Source organism: Lemur catta, chromosome 8, assembly GCF_020740605.2.
Source record: "Lemur catta isolate mLemCat1 chromosome 8, mLemCat1.pri, whole genome shotgun sequence".
Taxonomy (NCBI): Eukaryota; Metazoa; Chordata; class Mammalia; order Primates; family Lemuridae; genus Lemur; species Lemur catta.
In genome coordinates, this window is record NC_059135.1 from 40987774 (window position 1) to 41001537 (window position 13764).

Genomic DNA, 13764 nt, shown 5'->3' on the forward strand with positions numbered 1-13764 from the left:
CTGTCAACAAAATGCATCTGCCATTATCATTGCCAGAATGGATTCCATGGTGCCTGTTTCTTGTCAGTAATTTCCAATTCAAAGTCTTATCTGTGTACATTTGAATAACAGAGCCTGGGTCATATGTATGTGTCCTAGTTGCAAAAGAGGTAGGGGAAGCAAGTTTCCAACTTCCATTCTGCAAAATTACTCACAAGGAAGGATTTCTTCAAACCTTGAAAGGTTATCAAACATGTTATAAGGAAATATCAAAGAAGTCAAAGGCATCAAAGATGTGAGGACATTTTCATGGATTTCGCTAGAGTATTTATACACTGAGAAACAGTCTCAACCACTGACTATAAGTCTATGATCTGGACCTGCCAACCTCTCACCTCGTCTCCTGTCACTGTCTTCACACCAACTACACTGGTCTTTAATGGTACTCCTATGTGCAAAGCTTTTGCAGGCTTTAGATTTTCTGTTCCTAAGCTTCTTTCTGTCTTAAACTCCATACTCCCAAATGTCCTCATTGCTGACTTCTGCTTTGCACTGGGGTATCACCTTAAATGTAACTTCCTCAGGGAAGACTTCCCAGACCACCCCAACCATGTGTGTCCCCCACCACACTCCAGCACGCTCCAGCCACATTCTTCCTTGCCACCCTGTTCTGTTTGCTTCATGGCACTGACAGCTATTTGATTTTGTTTAATTTGTTTATTTTCAGCCTAACTTGCCATAATGTAAGCTCTGGGGCACTATGGCTCTTGTCTGTCCTTTTTGCTGTTCTATCTTCAGCACTGAGAACAGTGTCTGGCACACAGTAGCCTTTCAAGTATGTGTTGCATAATGAATGAATACCTGCTATAGTTTCACAAGCCCATTTTATAAATGTGGAGACTGAGGAAGAGATGTTCATGATGTGTATATGATCACAGAGTATATTAGTGATCAAAGGGCAAGCCCTTGATACCCAACCATGCAATATCCAGAATGAGAAAGATACAAGAAGTTTCAGCTGCTTATTAGAGAAAAGTAGCAGTAGAGCAGCGCAGAAAGGACACTGACTAGGAAAAAAACATGAGCTCTAAGATTATACATTTCTGTGTATACAGATCTGTGCCCCAAAATCTAATATAAACCTTACAGGATTTTTGAGAGAATTATATGTGAACTTATATGTAAAGAGCTTTTTACAGTACAACATGTATAGGTACTTCATAATTGGAAGATATAAAAATTATTAATTTATGAGCAATGATATCCATGTCCGAGTTCACATTCTCTTAATAATATGCTAAGGGAAACATACTCAATATAATCTAAATTAGAGAGTCCTCACGTATAAAATGGAAGTGTTCCTACTGTCACATATCTTAAATTTAGCTAATCTGCTCTATGCCAGGCATGTGTTATACACAGGTTGAAGTTTCTAAGTTTCATTCTAGCTATTAACACTAAGAGCATTTCAATCTCTTATTGTCATTTCCAAAGATCATCTTGTCACTGTAAACTGATGGCAAAAATCGGCTATTATTTTCACTTCTTTCATTTATTTCAAAGCACTTACTGAATCAAACACTGTACAAAGTATTGGTGACACAGAAGCCACTGAAAATAACCCGTCCTCCAAGTACTTAGTGCTTAATAAGAGAAATAGACAAAAGGAACATTAGCAGTAATGTAACGTATAAAGGATACAATAGAAACCCAGAGGAATAGTACCCAATCCAGACTTCATTTACTTAGAAAAAGCTTTTTAGTAGAAGTGATTCTGAGCAGAATCCTAGCTGAAGGAGGAGAAGGAGTTAACCAGGATTATAAAAGGTCAGAAATGCTCAGAAATTCTTTGTAGATGCAGAGAAAACAGCATCTGCAAAGGCCCAGTAGAGAATTTAAGCATGGAATCTCTAAGAAACTGATATGTTGGAGAAAATACAGTCACAATGATCCAGGAAGAAAGAATATCAAAAAAGGGCATGTCCCCAAACCCCTCCAAGAGTGCTAATGCTACAAATAATTAATTTCCCTTAATTACTCTGCTTTCCTCAAAAAAGAGAAAGAAACTCTGCCATTATTATATTACCTTTCTAGTCTGGCACTAATCCTCACTTTTTTGCTAGAATTTATCATATTTTTAAAATATATACATGTGTATCAAATATATTTTTATTAAAACTCATGTGCCTTTTTTAATTCCTTTTATATTAGCAACTTTTCTTAAAGGAATTGTCCCTTAACGCCTTTCTCTGTGCCTGGAATGCCTTCGAGTCACCTTCCTTTGGCAATTTTCTCTAATTCTTCCAAGAGCAGCATTTTTCATTTTCTCCTATAAAGTGACAGCACTTTCTACATTATTTCCATTATAGCTCTTAGCAAATTGCCTTTTAATAAGTTTCTCTCTTCCTAGACTGAGCTTCCCGAGGAAAGGTTTTGATCTTTGTTTCACAAACACTATCTTTTTTTTTGTAATAAACATTTTAAATTTTAGAATAGCTTGAGAATTACAGAAAAGTTGCAAAGGCAGTACAAATAGTTCCCTATTCCTTAGGGATCCTTTTAAAATTCAGATTTTGATTCAGTAGGTCAGGGAAAGTCCCAACATTCTAGATTTATAACAAGCTTCCACCTGATGCAAATGCTGCTGGGCTAGGAACCACGGTTTTGATAAAGTATGAGTGAGTGTCAGGCACATCAGGACTAAGATTCTCAACTCTAGCTGCAAATCGGAATCAACTTGGGAAGGTTTCATTTGTTTGCTTTTAAATTCTATTACCTGGGCCTCACCCCCGGAGATTCTAATTGAATTCATCTGCTATAGACCCAGGAATCTGTATTTCAAAAAAGCTTTTCAGGTGATTCCAATGTGTAGGCATAGTTGAGAAACACTTGTCCTGAGTTATTAGATACCCATATCCTAGCAGGCTCTCCACTTCCTCCTCCATAAAACAGAAATAATTATAAGCACCTGATAAGGTTTTATTGTGACTAGGTGAAATAGTGAAAGCAAAGCACTAAATGCAGCACCTATTACATTATAGGGCGTTTAAAAATGTTAATTACAAATTTTTCAAAGTAAATTCTGACAGGCAAAAGAACATGTCAATCCACATTTCTCAACAATAAACTTCAGAAAACATTCTTCCTAAGCTGTCTTCCCAGGGTTAGACAGCTCTCAGATCCCCAGCTGTCACAAAAACATTTTAAAAGGGCAAAAAGTTCAGTGTTAGGGTGGAGTCACTACAGAAATTCCCCAGTCTTTAGGGAATGTGGTCTAAGTATCCTTTGATTAATTCAACAGGCCCTGCAGCTGAGCCTGGAATGAGGGAGTCCCTGCCTGTGTGGGACAGAAACAGCTTTGTATGGGTACAGTCCAAAGAGTGGCCAGTTGGGTCTAAGCTGCTTATTACAGAACAATGAGTGATCACATCATAACTGCAGCTGGCCTTACAGAGAGATCTCTGAGAATCATATGGTTTCAAACTGTTGTTCATACGCATGAGGGCAAAGCTCCTAACAAAATTCAGAGTAGTAGTATTGTCGTTAAAATTCAAAGAAGACACACTGGTAATTGTAAAATTACATGTCTTCTAAATTGCCTCCTTTTAACATAAAATCCCTTCTCTAACTCTAAGAAGTCCAAAAGTAATTCTACTTTTAACAGACACTGAAGGTTAAGGAGTCATCTTTTCTTTATTTTCCTTAAACTAAGTTTAGTAGGTTCTTGGGATAATTAGAAAAGAGAAGACAGAGTTTACAGATTAAGAGATGTCATACATAATTATTGAGTTAGAAAAGAATAAATATAAAGAGAATTAAATCCTAGCTTGCCTATACCAATTTCTACTTAGTAACAGATACGAACTTTTACCAAAATATTCTCATCTGCTTGAACAGCTGAAATACTATTTCTGCCCCTTAATAACTCCTGCCTCAAACACTTACTAGTATCAGAATAGTCTCCTAATGGGTTTCTCTATCTCCAGCCACCTCCTCTATTCTACCTGTCACACTGATCAAGTTACTTACCTAAATTTCCAAATTGTTTAAAATGGCACATAAGATGCTCCAAGATCAGGTTCTTGCTTACCTGTCCAAAATTACCTCTTGAAACTCCCTCATTGGCATCCAGCCCTCTAGCCGTATAAAATTACTTACAGTTCCCAATTTATAACACTCTAGGCCACATTTCTATGGCTTCCCTTTTAAGGGAAGAATCTCTCTCCAATCCTCCATCTATTTAGGTAAGACTGTGCCTCACTTTCAAGACTCAACTTATTCACTCCAGAGTTTGCCAAGCAGAGACAGCACTTCTGCTCTTTATGTCACCTTGCCTCTTCCGCTACAGGAGGAATTCGGTACACAAGATTTTCTTTCTAGCTCTAGCGATTGCTACTGCTCCTGAAAAGACTCAGCAGCAGTAAGAATGTTGCCACACTAGATAAGTCTACTTCATCCTTGCAAGTCTCCAAGGTGATTTTGTAGAAGAGGGGGTGATAAATCACTCATGCAAGTGTATTATTTTAATCATAAATGTAATAGATATTCATTGAGGAAACAGTATATAAAGATTAGTAAAAATATAAGTTGTCCATTAAAATTTATTACTTTTAATGATAAAAGCAATATATAATAATTACAGAAATCATTATCTTTACATTAAGATGTAAAGATAAGTAAAAGTATAAGTTGTCCAACAAGGAGAAATAATCAACCATTTATAAAATTTGGGGGATATCCTCCTAGATTTCTTATACACAGATGCTATTCAACACAAAAATGGAATCAATTGTACAAACTATTTCATAACTGAATTTTCCAATCCACAGTATTATGTGGTGAGTTATAATAACAATTCACATTTATAATTACATGAAATGTTTGATAAAAATGTAAATTGCTGAACTCTATGTCTGATTATTGCAACAATCTTTGGATAGGAAGTCCTGGAATATTCAACTTAACCCTCTAAGTGATTCTTTTGGTACAGTAAACTTTCAGAGCCACTAACCACAGACAGTGCTTTCAAATCACTATGGTAAAATGGCCCAAAGTGGAGGTTTCAAAGATATTTATTTTGGCTGCACAAAAGAAAGCTTAAGAGCTCTTACAAAATGAAATGGGTAACCATCCTAGTTGATTAGCCCCTGGCACTCTGCAAATAGATTTTGAATAACTACTGTCAGAGATGTGGTGGTCATTCTGTATCAGGAAAGAGGTTGAAAGAGATCATTTCTAAGGTCTGTCTCAACTGTAAAATCCTAAGACTCCATAATTAAAGAATGTTAAGGCTAAATTATACATCAGAGGCAAAAAAGGAATAGTTACCTGGGAAGACAGTTATGAAACTAGCTGGATATATTTTTTAGAGAATGGTGATAAGGCAGCTCTCAAATCTGCCAAAAACTTTGTACATAATTAATTGAAAATATTCTTTTTTTAGACAAGATTAAGATTTTTTAACTGATAATCCTATGGTTCAAAATGTCTTCCTTGGTAGCACTAACACAGAGAAAATAAACACTAAAGGCTCTAGCTGAAACAAAGTAAAGGATGCATCTTTGGCATACCTGGCTCATTATGACCAGTCAGGGGGCTAGGGGGAGAGGGGTCTATGGAACTATGGAAACACTAGGAATCTAATTTAACCTTTTCATTTTCAAGAAACCTGAAGCCCAGAGAAATTCAGTGTTATAAATTCATATGGCTAGTTGGTGACAAAATATTCTAGAAATCCATACTTCTGACTCCTAGTCTATAGTAATAAAGATCTCTTTACTATTGCAAATTGCCTTTTATTTAAAATCCTAAAAGTTAGATATAAATCACAGAAGGCCCAACTGTTTGAAATTGTATACGTATAATGATGCCACACTGTAAACAAATGGCTTAAAATAATTACATTTTAAAAGCAGATTGACATTTCAAGGATAGCTGCAATAATGCTCCTTATGTTCGCTTCTCAGAATTGTAATTTAATTCTCCGTTTGGCAGGAAAATCAGTGATTACTCTCATTTTGTGACATTTAAATAAAAGTGCCTTCCAAAAAGACAAATAATATTTTCAAACATACTTCTTCTGTTATACACACTTTATATGTTTGCATAGACATGTCGGTATTTTATGGATATGCACATTTATAGGTATTTAATGTAGTATACATGTTGATTATAGAATATACAGTTCTTTATTTTTTATAAAATGTATAAATGTATATTTAATCTTAATAATGTTTTTAAAGGTTAGTAGGACTGACTCAACCACCATATATTTACAGTGAAAATTATATTTACAAATATCCAACTAAAGAGCTTGAGAATCAACAGCCTAGGTAATTTCAGCAAGTCTCATAATTTTAAATACTATCTACATGCTGATGATTCCTAAATTTGTATCCCTAGCCTAGACATTTCCTAGGAACAGCCTACTGAATACATCTACTCCAATGCATCTCAAATTTAACAGGTAAAAAATCAAATTCCTAATCTTCCTCCCTAAACTCTTCCTCCAATGGTTATTCTCATATTACAAAAGACAAATTCATTCACCCAGTTGCTAAACTTGACATAAATCTGGACAACTCTCTTAACATCTTATATCCATCAGCAAATTCTGTCCCTGTCCTGCCAAAATACTCCCAGAAATCTATTGCTTCTCACTATCTTTGCCGCTACAATCACCATCTTCTTTCCCAGTAGCCTCCTAATTGGTCTCCCTGCTTCCACCTTTGTCCTCATACAGATTATTTTCCAAATAGTAACCAAAGTGACATATTAAAATTTGTCATCATCTCCAATGATTTCCAATCTCGCACTCAGTATAAGCCCTATAAAGATATTCTATGATCTTTCCACCTCATTCTACTATGTCTCTGACTTAATTTCCGATTTCTCTCCCACTTACTCACCTCATTTCAGCCACTCAGTCTACCATGCTGTGCATCCAACATTCCAAGGAAAGAGCTGCTATTTTTCTATGCAGAAGGGTCTTTCCTTACACATCTCCATGGCTTTTTTCCTCACCTCCTTCACGTGTACTGATCATGTCAAACCATCACAGACTATTATTTGTATTCCTAGACTAGTATCCATATCAGTCATGATCCTAGCACGTGAGTGCCACATTAAATTAAGATAACTGATGAAGAGTTCAATAGAGGACTATTTACAAGGGTGTGGGAAGAATGTAATAAAACCAAAAGGAAAAATACAGAACTTCAGGGATAGTAATAATCAGCCTATTGCCTCCCTCAGACCTGAAGGGATAAGAGGAAGGGAAAATACTGAAAAGTAGAAAAGCAGTCCAACTAAGAGGGCTTCCTTGAGAAAAATACTGATGATTGGAGGAGGACAGCAGTCAGTCTGAGGCCACCTAGGACAAAGGAGCTGAGAGAATAAATACCCTGAACTCACACTTCTCCCTCCCTCAGATCTTTTTCCAGAGGGCCTATTACTATACTCCACACTGGTTTGCTTCCCAGGGCAGAGAGCAGGATGGAGAGGAGTGGAGAATGGATCTGGAGGAGGCAATGTAAGATACCCAACCCACTACCTTACTTCTTTCTCCCTAGCCCTCTTACCTGCTTTGTTTTTTCCCATAGCACATATCATTATCTGACATATGATGTATTTTGTTTATTTGCATTCCTCTCCCACTAGACTGTTAGCACTTTAAGGGCATGGATTTTTGTCTATTTGTGTATTGTGGTCTCCCAAGCACCTAACACAGTACCTGGCACATATTAGGTACTCAAACAATATTTGTTGAATAAATCAATAGATGCAACAGTGACTGTCCACTGAACAAGGCTTTGAAACAGGCTATATAAACTATTTCCTTAAGAAGAACTCCTCTTCTTCCAACCTAATTGGATAGGCCAATTAGTAGGTCAGGAGGCACTGAGGTCACTCAAAGGAGAGACTAAAGAGGCTTGCACAAGCTTGATATGGTGAATAAATTGTGAGGCATCTTGCATGCCTCAGATTCTGCTTTATAGAACTTAAAGTTTTTTATAACATTCACCCAAATAGGGAAATATAAAAGAAAGGAGGTAGGGTCATAGGTGGGTATTGAAAGTCCTCCCTCTACTGCCTTGAAGGTGATTTATGAGTTAGGATATGATTCATGACATTTCATGTATATCATAGATGTTTCTGAGTTTTATAAAGTGGAAAGGAAAGTAATATATAAGTTATTTCCAAAAGACAAGGGACTATTAAATGTTTAAATATCCATTTTATAAACCCGTGTTCAACATGAATAAATCAAGCCGGGGTCTTAAGGGCTCTCATTGTCCTGGCAAGAGTTCACTGAAGAAAAGTCTTTGAAGAAAAGACATTAGAAGAACCTCTGATACCTTGGTTTCCTAAATCATTTGTGACATTTGCGGACTCGTATGCAGCAATCAGAAAAGCATTACTTATTTTGCTTCCCAGACTCTCCAAAGCTGGTGCAATTAAAGGAAATAATAAAACAATGGGGCAGAAGAACAAACATCTGCTTTATTTGTGAAAACTGAGGAATTCATGTCGGTGGAGAATTTATTAGCAAGTAATATATATGCTGATTCTAGCAGCACCTCCCAGGCCACCCCAGTAGAAAAGGCAAAATAGCACTCAGGGTAACATATTAAGAGAAACGAAAGTGGAAAAAACTAGAAAATATCCCTAGAAAAGGTCTTCCACACCCACCACTCCCAGTTCCCATTAAGAAAAGAAAGAATATCACTCACTGAGGATCCCTGTCTGTCTTCATTTTCATGAAACGGAAGATGGGAATAAACAAAGTTGACAGCAGATAGAGAGGGATGGAAATAGATCGATTGAGTCATTATGAACTTTTTGAAATTTAATCTTAACCCTAGAAACATACCCTTATACTCTCTAGTAGCAGTCTTATAATGTATTTACATCCTATTATACAACTTCTCCTCTGAAAGGAAATCAGATATGTTACTATGATTGCTCTCCAATTAGAGAAGTTATAAAAATAATCGTTGGGTTCCTAGGGAAAATCTGTTTGCTATTAGGATCCCATTCCATATGCCTCCCTTTTAGGTGCAGATCCAGGTGTTGAGAACTTTGAAGCCTACACAATGGGAGTAGGGGAGCCCTTTAAGAAAATATAATCAATTTCAAAATACTACACGTTTAAATAATTTGACAATTATCAAAAAAATCACAAAATCCAGGAAAACTGCATACAGCTTTAGGTAATTACTATACATGCTTCTGTATGCTTTTCTTTTTTAGTGTTTTGTTTTGTTTTGTTTTACTTTGGCTCATACACTTTGGTTGCTTCTTCATAGTTTAATGATTTTATAATGTTTTCTTTTTTAAAATTTTCTCATAAGATTAAATTTATTGAATACCCTAGTAAAAGCTTTGATTATAAATATCCAACAGTTTAAAACAGACAAAACAGTTTTATAGATTTCTAATATATTAATACAAAGTGCATGATTATACACAATACATGCTAAAGGCAAAGAGAGGTGGAAGAAGAAAAAGAAGACTGTGGTTGAGGTCTAATAATAAACACATAAATACAGAAGGGGAAGTGAATCATATCATAGTATATTCTAACACCAAGACTGAAGCAAAAATGTCTGAAAAAAAATTCAAAATAACCCAGGAGGATGATAATGGCTGGACTCTTGCAATATACCTCAAAGCTGACCCAACTCACTGTGTAGTATGTGCATACAGTGACTTGTAGTACACGTATGTTTTTTCTTCCCAAAAGGAAGAAATATAAAATGTTAAGTTTAGATTATGCCATATAAAACTATAGGGTGTCCATAAAAAGTGGCTCATTCCTTATTGTTATGCTATCCAATTTTTAAAATCTACTTTCAAAATAAGCACTGAGTTATGTCATTATAAAGCAAGCAAATGTACCTCCCTCATTATGAAAAGTCTGAACTGGTAATATGTTTTTCCTGAAATTTTAGAAAATATGTAGTGACAATAATTTGGTTTGGGTTCAAATGAGAGGCTTTTATGAGGATTTTAGAATTAAAGAGCTCCACATTCAGGATATCTTAATGCTCAGAAAGCCTGACTAAAAGAAATCAAACCCAAACCAACGCACTCAGCATAAAGATACACTTCTTTTCTTTCAGTAAATTCTACTTTAAATATAAAGTTTTTAAAAAACCAAAGACTCCAATAGTTTAAAACAAATCAAATACCCACTCTACGTAGGTAAGACCTTCACAAAGGTCAACTGAAGAAATTCAGAATTAAAACTGAATTGTGCAGATTTTCAATGAAGTACCAAATAGTCACATAACATAAGCACAAGTTCATTGTTAACACACTCAGCAAGCCCTGTAAGAGATATGTCCCAAGAAGTACTAACTATTGTTTTGTGTCAAGACTCACACATTTTATTTTTCAGATAGTTTAACATTTTTGACAGACTGTATTCTCTACCATGTGGTAATTCTTTGATGCTATTTCTACGGGATCTTGCTTATCCTAAAGATTTGCCATTTCCCCAAGAGGAACTTTGATTCACATAAAATGAAATCTTTATCAAATATTAATATGAAGGGAAGTGACACAGGGTGCAACATCACAGTCAAGTTACCTCTCTGTGTATTTAGAAATTACTTTCTCCTTCAAGGTATTTGTACCAGAAAGTTCAGTGTGTCCTGCTTAATAATCAGTAGTACAGGCTTGAATCTTCAGAACCTTGGCAAGACCTTAATATTTCAAAATTATTAACAACTACCTCTAGGGGCAAGCCATGTTACTGAGTTATGGCAAATTTATTATCATGAGGGAAAACAAGTGTAGCCAGCCATCTTAAAAAATATTCCAACCACTGCTTCTCAATGTATTAATAGAAAGACTGAAACTATATCTAGTTTATCATACAACAAATCTCATTTCTGTCCCCTGAAATTTTCCTAGTTTCCTTCATGAGAAAGGGATTTTTTTTAAAAAGACTTAAAACGCACTTTACAGCAGTATTCAGTTTTGTTACAAAACACTCAGCATCTTAAATATTACGCACACGTCTTCTTTTAGTAAGCTACACACTGGCTTAAGAGTTTGTGGGACTGGGAGGATAATAACCCATTCAAAACTACTCTAGATACTGTCTTTTGGCAGAATAGCAGGTACTCCAAGTTTGCTGCTTTGTGGTCTGTTCACAATTTACATCATTTTTTGTTCCCTTTCTACATAAACCTCAGTCACCGCTCCTGAGAAGACAGAGGCAGAGGCTCTGGCCCTGCTTCTCCAGCGTCTCAGCAACTGGTGTCTTATGGCTGCAGCAAGGCCCGAAGAGATGTGTGTCGAGGAGGACTTCCCCCAGATGGCCTTTATAGATGATCCCATAACATATTTTTTGTTTTTTTCCAGTGTGTGAGATACAAAAAAATAAAAAAAAAACCCACAAAACTGGTGTTCTGTTAGAGCCCGAAGCCAGCTCTGTGTCTGCGCCATTATCTGACTGATTACTGTTAACAAGGAGAGTAAGCTGGCGAGGCATTTGAGGTGGTACTGAAACCATTAGAATTTGAGGTTTAAATTCCTTCTGTAATTTACTGATCTGGTTGGTTTTTATCCTGTTTCCAGATTTTCCAGGTTTTTATCTTGTTTTCACTTTCTTTGGTTTCAATGCAGGTTTAGATTGGATCCTGCCATTGCATCTACCATCTGATTCCAGTTTTTTTGTTGTTTTGTGTTTTTGTTTTTTGTTTTTATCCTACTGGCAACTTCTTCCATCTTTTCCCAATCAGGACACAGGCATTGGAGATGTCACCTGACCAAGCCTCAAGCAACCCAAGCAGTTCTGAAAGTCCTTTTCATAACGTTTACTGTCAGTGAATTGAGAACTGGAAGACTTAGCTCTGTAAATACAGCAGACCTCTATACTTTGGCACATCTTTGGCTTATGAAAAACTAACAGTTTTCCTTCTGGGCAATATTCTTTCAAAAGCAGCCATTCTATGTGAAATAATTTTCCGGAGGTATGGAGTGCACACCAGGCCGACCCCACCTCTAAGCACTCCCTCCTCCTCAACTCGGCTTTTATAATATTGTCTATGGAGAAGCTAGAAAGATAATTCAATCTTTCCTCTATCAGGGTTGATCAAAGTGTTGTTTCCTCTCTACCCACATGCTTTCAGTGCCCAGTGCTCTTAGATGCATGCATATCACAAAATGACCTCTGGTCATGTACTTTTACTCATCACTCTGGGTAGGTAGGCTCATTAGGAAGCAGTAAGAACCGTAGGAAGATTCCTGGAAGACATTCCTTTACCAGGTCAGTAGACATAAAATTATAGACTGAAGTAACTTTGAACCACATAAATATTAGGTTGACCATATGAGATTGCCAATGTTCAATCATTTTTGACCTCCAAAAATGACAGTTTCATATGGCTCACACTAATATATCCCACTAAGCCCAAAATAAATGTATCCACAATGTATTCATCCCATTAGCCAGATTTCAAAATTGCTCATGGCCAGTCTAACATCACTTTGCACTAGAGGAAATATGAAAGAGAGGAGTAGGAATGCAAAAAGACCACAGTCTTAATCTGATTGTGTTTAAATCATCTTAACTGCAAATTTTACATGTGATCATGTGTGATAAAGCCCAGAGTCTTGGACAGAACCTGGGAAAATAAGGGGCCCTGAGGCCTATGGTACCTTAACTTCATAGTAAATAGCCTCTACAGACCCAGTCCTCTCACTGAAAATTTTGTCATCTGACCATTCCCAAGGAAACTCGTAAGGGACATCTGAAAAGTAAACACAATTCTCTTTCCCCCCAAAGAAACATTAATAGTTCCCACATGTCACAAAGAAATGATTCCCAATTTCTAGGCACAAGAAGAGCAGAACCCTGTCCATCTATTGCCAGATTCAAATAATCCTATCCGAAATGATGAAAATTTCTATGAAACAAAGAGCCCTATGTTGACACAGGAATCTCATCTCCTTATCATTATTCCCGAGGGCATTCATCAATCGCATGCTCTGTACACTAGGCACCTTGCCCTCATGTGGGCACTTGTAAAACACAGCAGCCTCTGATAAAAATGATCTCAATGCAAAATGTAAACGTGTGCTTTATCTAGAATCAGACACCAGGCTATTTGCTAACTGGCCCTACAGAGAAAGAGCTTTCTGGCCGTATGTTTTTTAAATCTGACACAAATGCCACACAGAGAACAGAGTTCAGCTAAAGCCCTCAACTCATTTTAATGAGAATCGTTTCTGTTTTTTTTTTTTTCTTCTGGTTTTCCAGATAAGTCTCTCCACCAAAGACTGATGCCTTGTATAGGCAAACTGTTTAGCTGCCGAATTCTGCTGAGTTGGCAGCACGGCCCAGGAAAACTGTGCTGAGTCCACACAATAGCCACCATCTGTTGCAGAGCTTCTAGGCACAGTGTCATCAGCATGAAACACAGTGTCAGCCCTAATAATTAACAGACTGCTTTGGAAGCTAAAGCAAATGATGGAACCGTATTCCAGAAAGTCATTAACACCTGGCTTCTTTGCAATAATTGAGAATAGTGCTACATAAGGAGAATAAATAAAACTATATCAGGTGTTTACTCCACTTATATTTCAAAAGGTATCAATTATAATCAACATAGACTTCAGATTCAGATCAGACAGAGCCTCAGCTATGCCCCTAGCTGATACATTAGCATTGATAAAAGTAATTACAACAACAACAATAAAACTGTCATTTATTGAAGGGCTACTATGTGTCAGGCACTTTGTAAGCTGCTTCAGAGATACAGCTTAATTCTC

At 36.6% G+C, this 13764-nt stretch overlaps 1 protein-coding gene and 1 pseudogene across 3 annotated transcripts in view; both read right to left on the reverse strand.

Annotated features, from left to right (window-relative positions):
* The window catches only part of GULP1 (GULP PTB domain containing engulfment adaptor 1), a 251733-nt gene that overhangs the window by 205272 nt on the left and 32697 nt on the right, over positions 1 to 13764 (reverse strand). The window lies entirely within an intron of this gene.
* LOC123644110 overlaps positions 11184 to 13764 on the reverse strand; it is a 33836-nt pseudogene continuing 31255 nt past the window's right edge.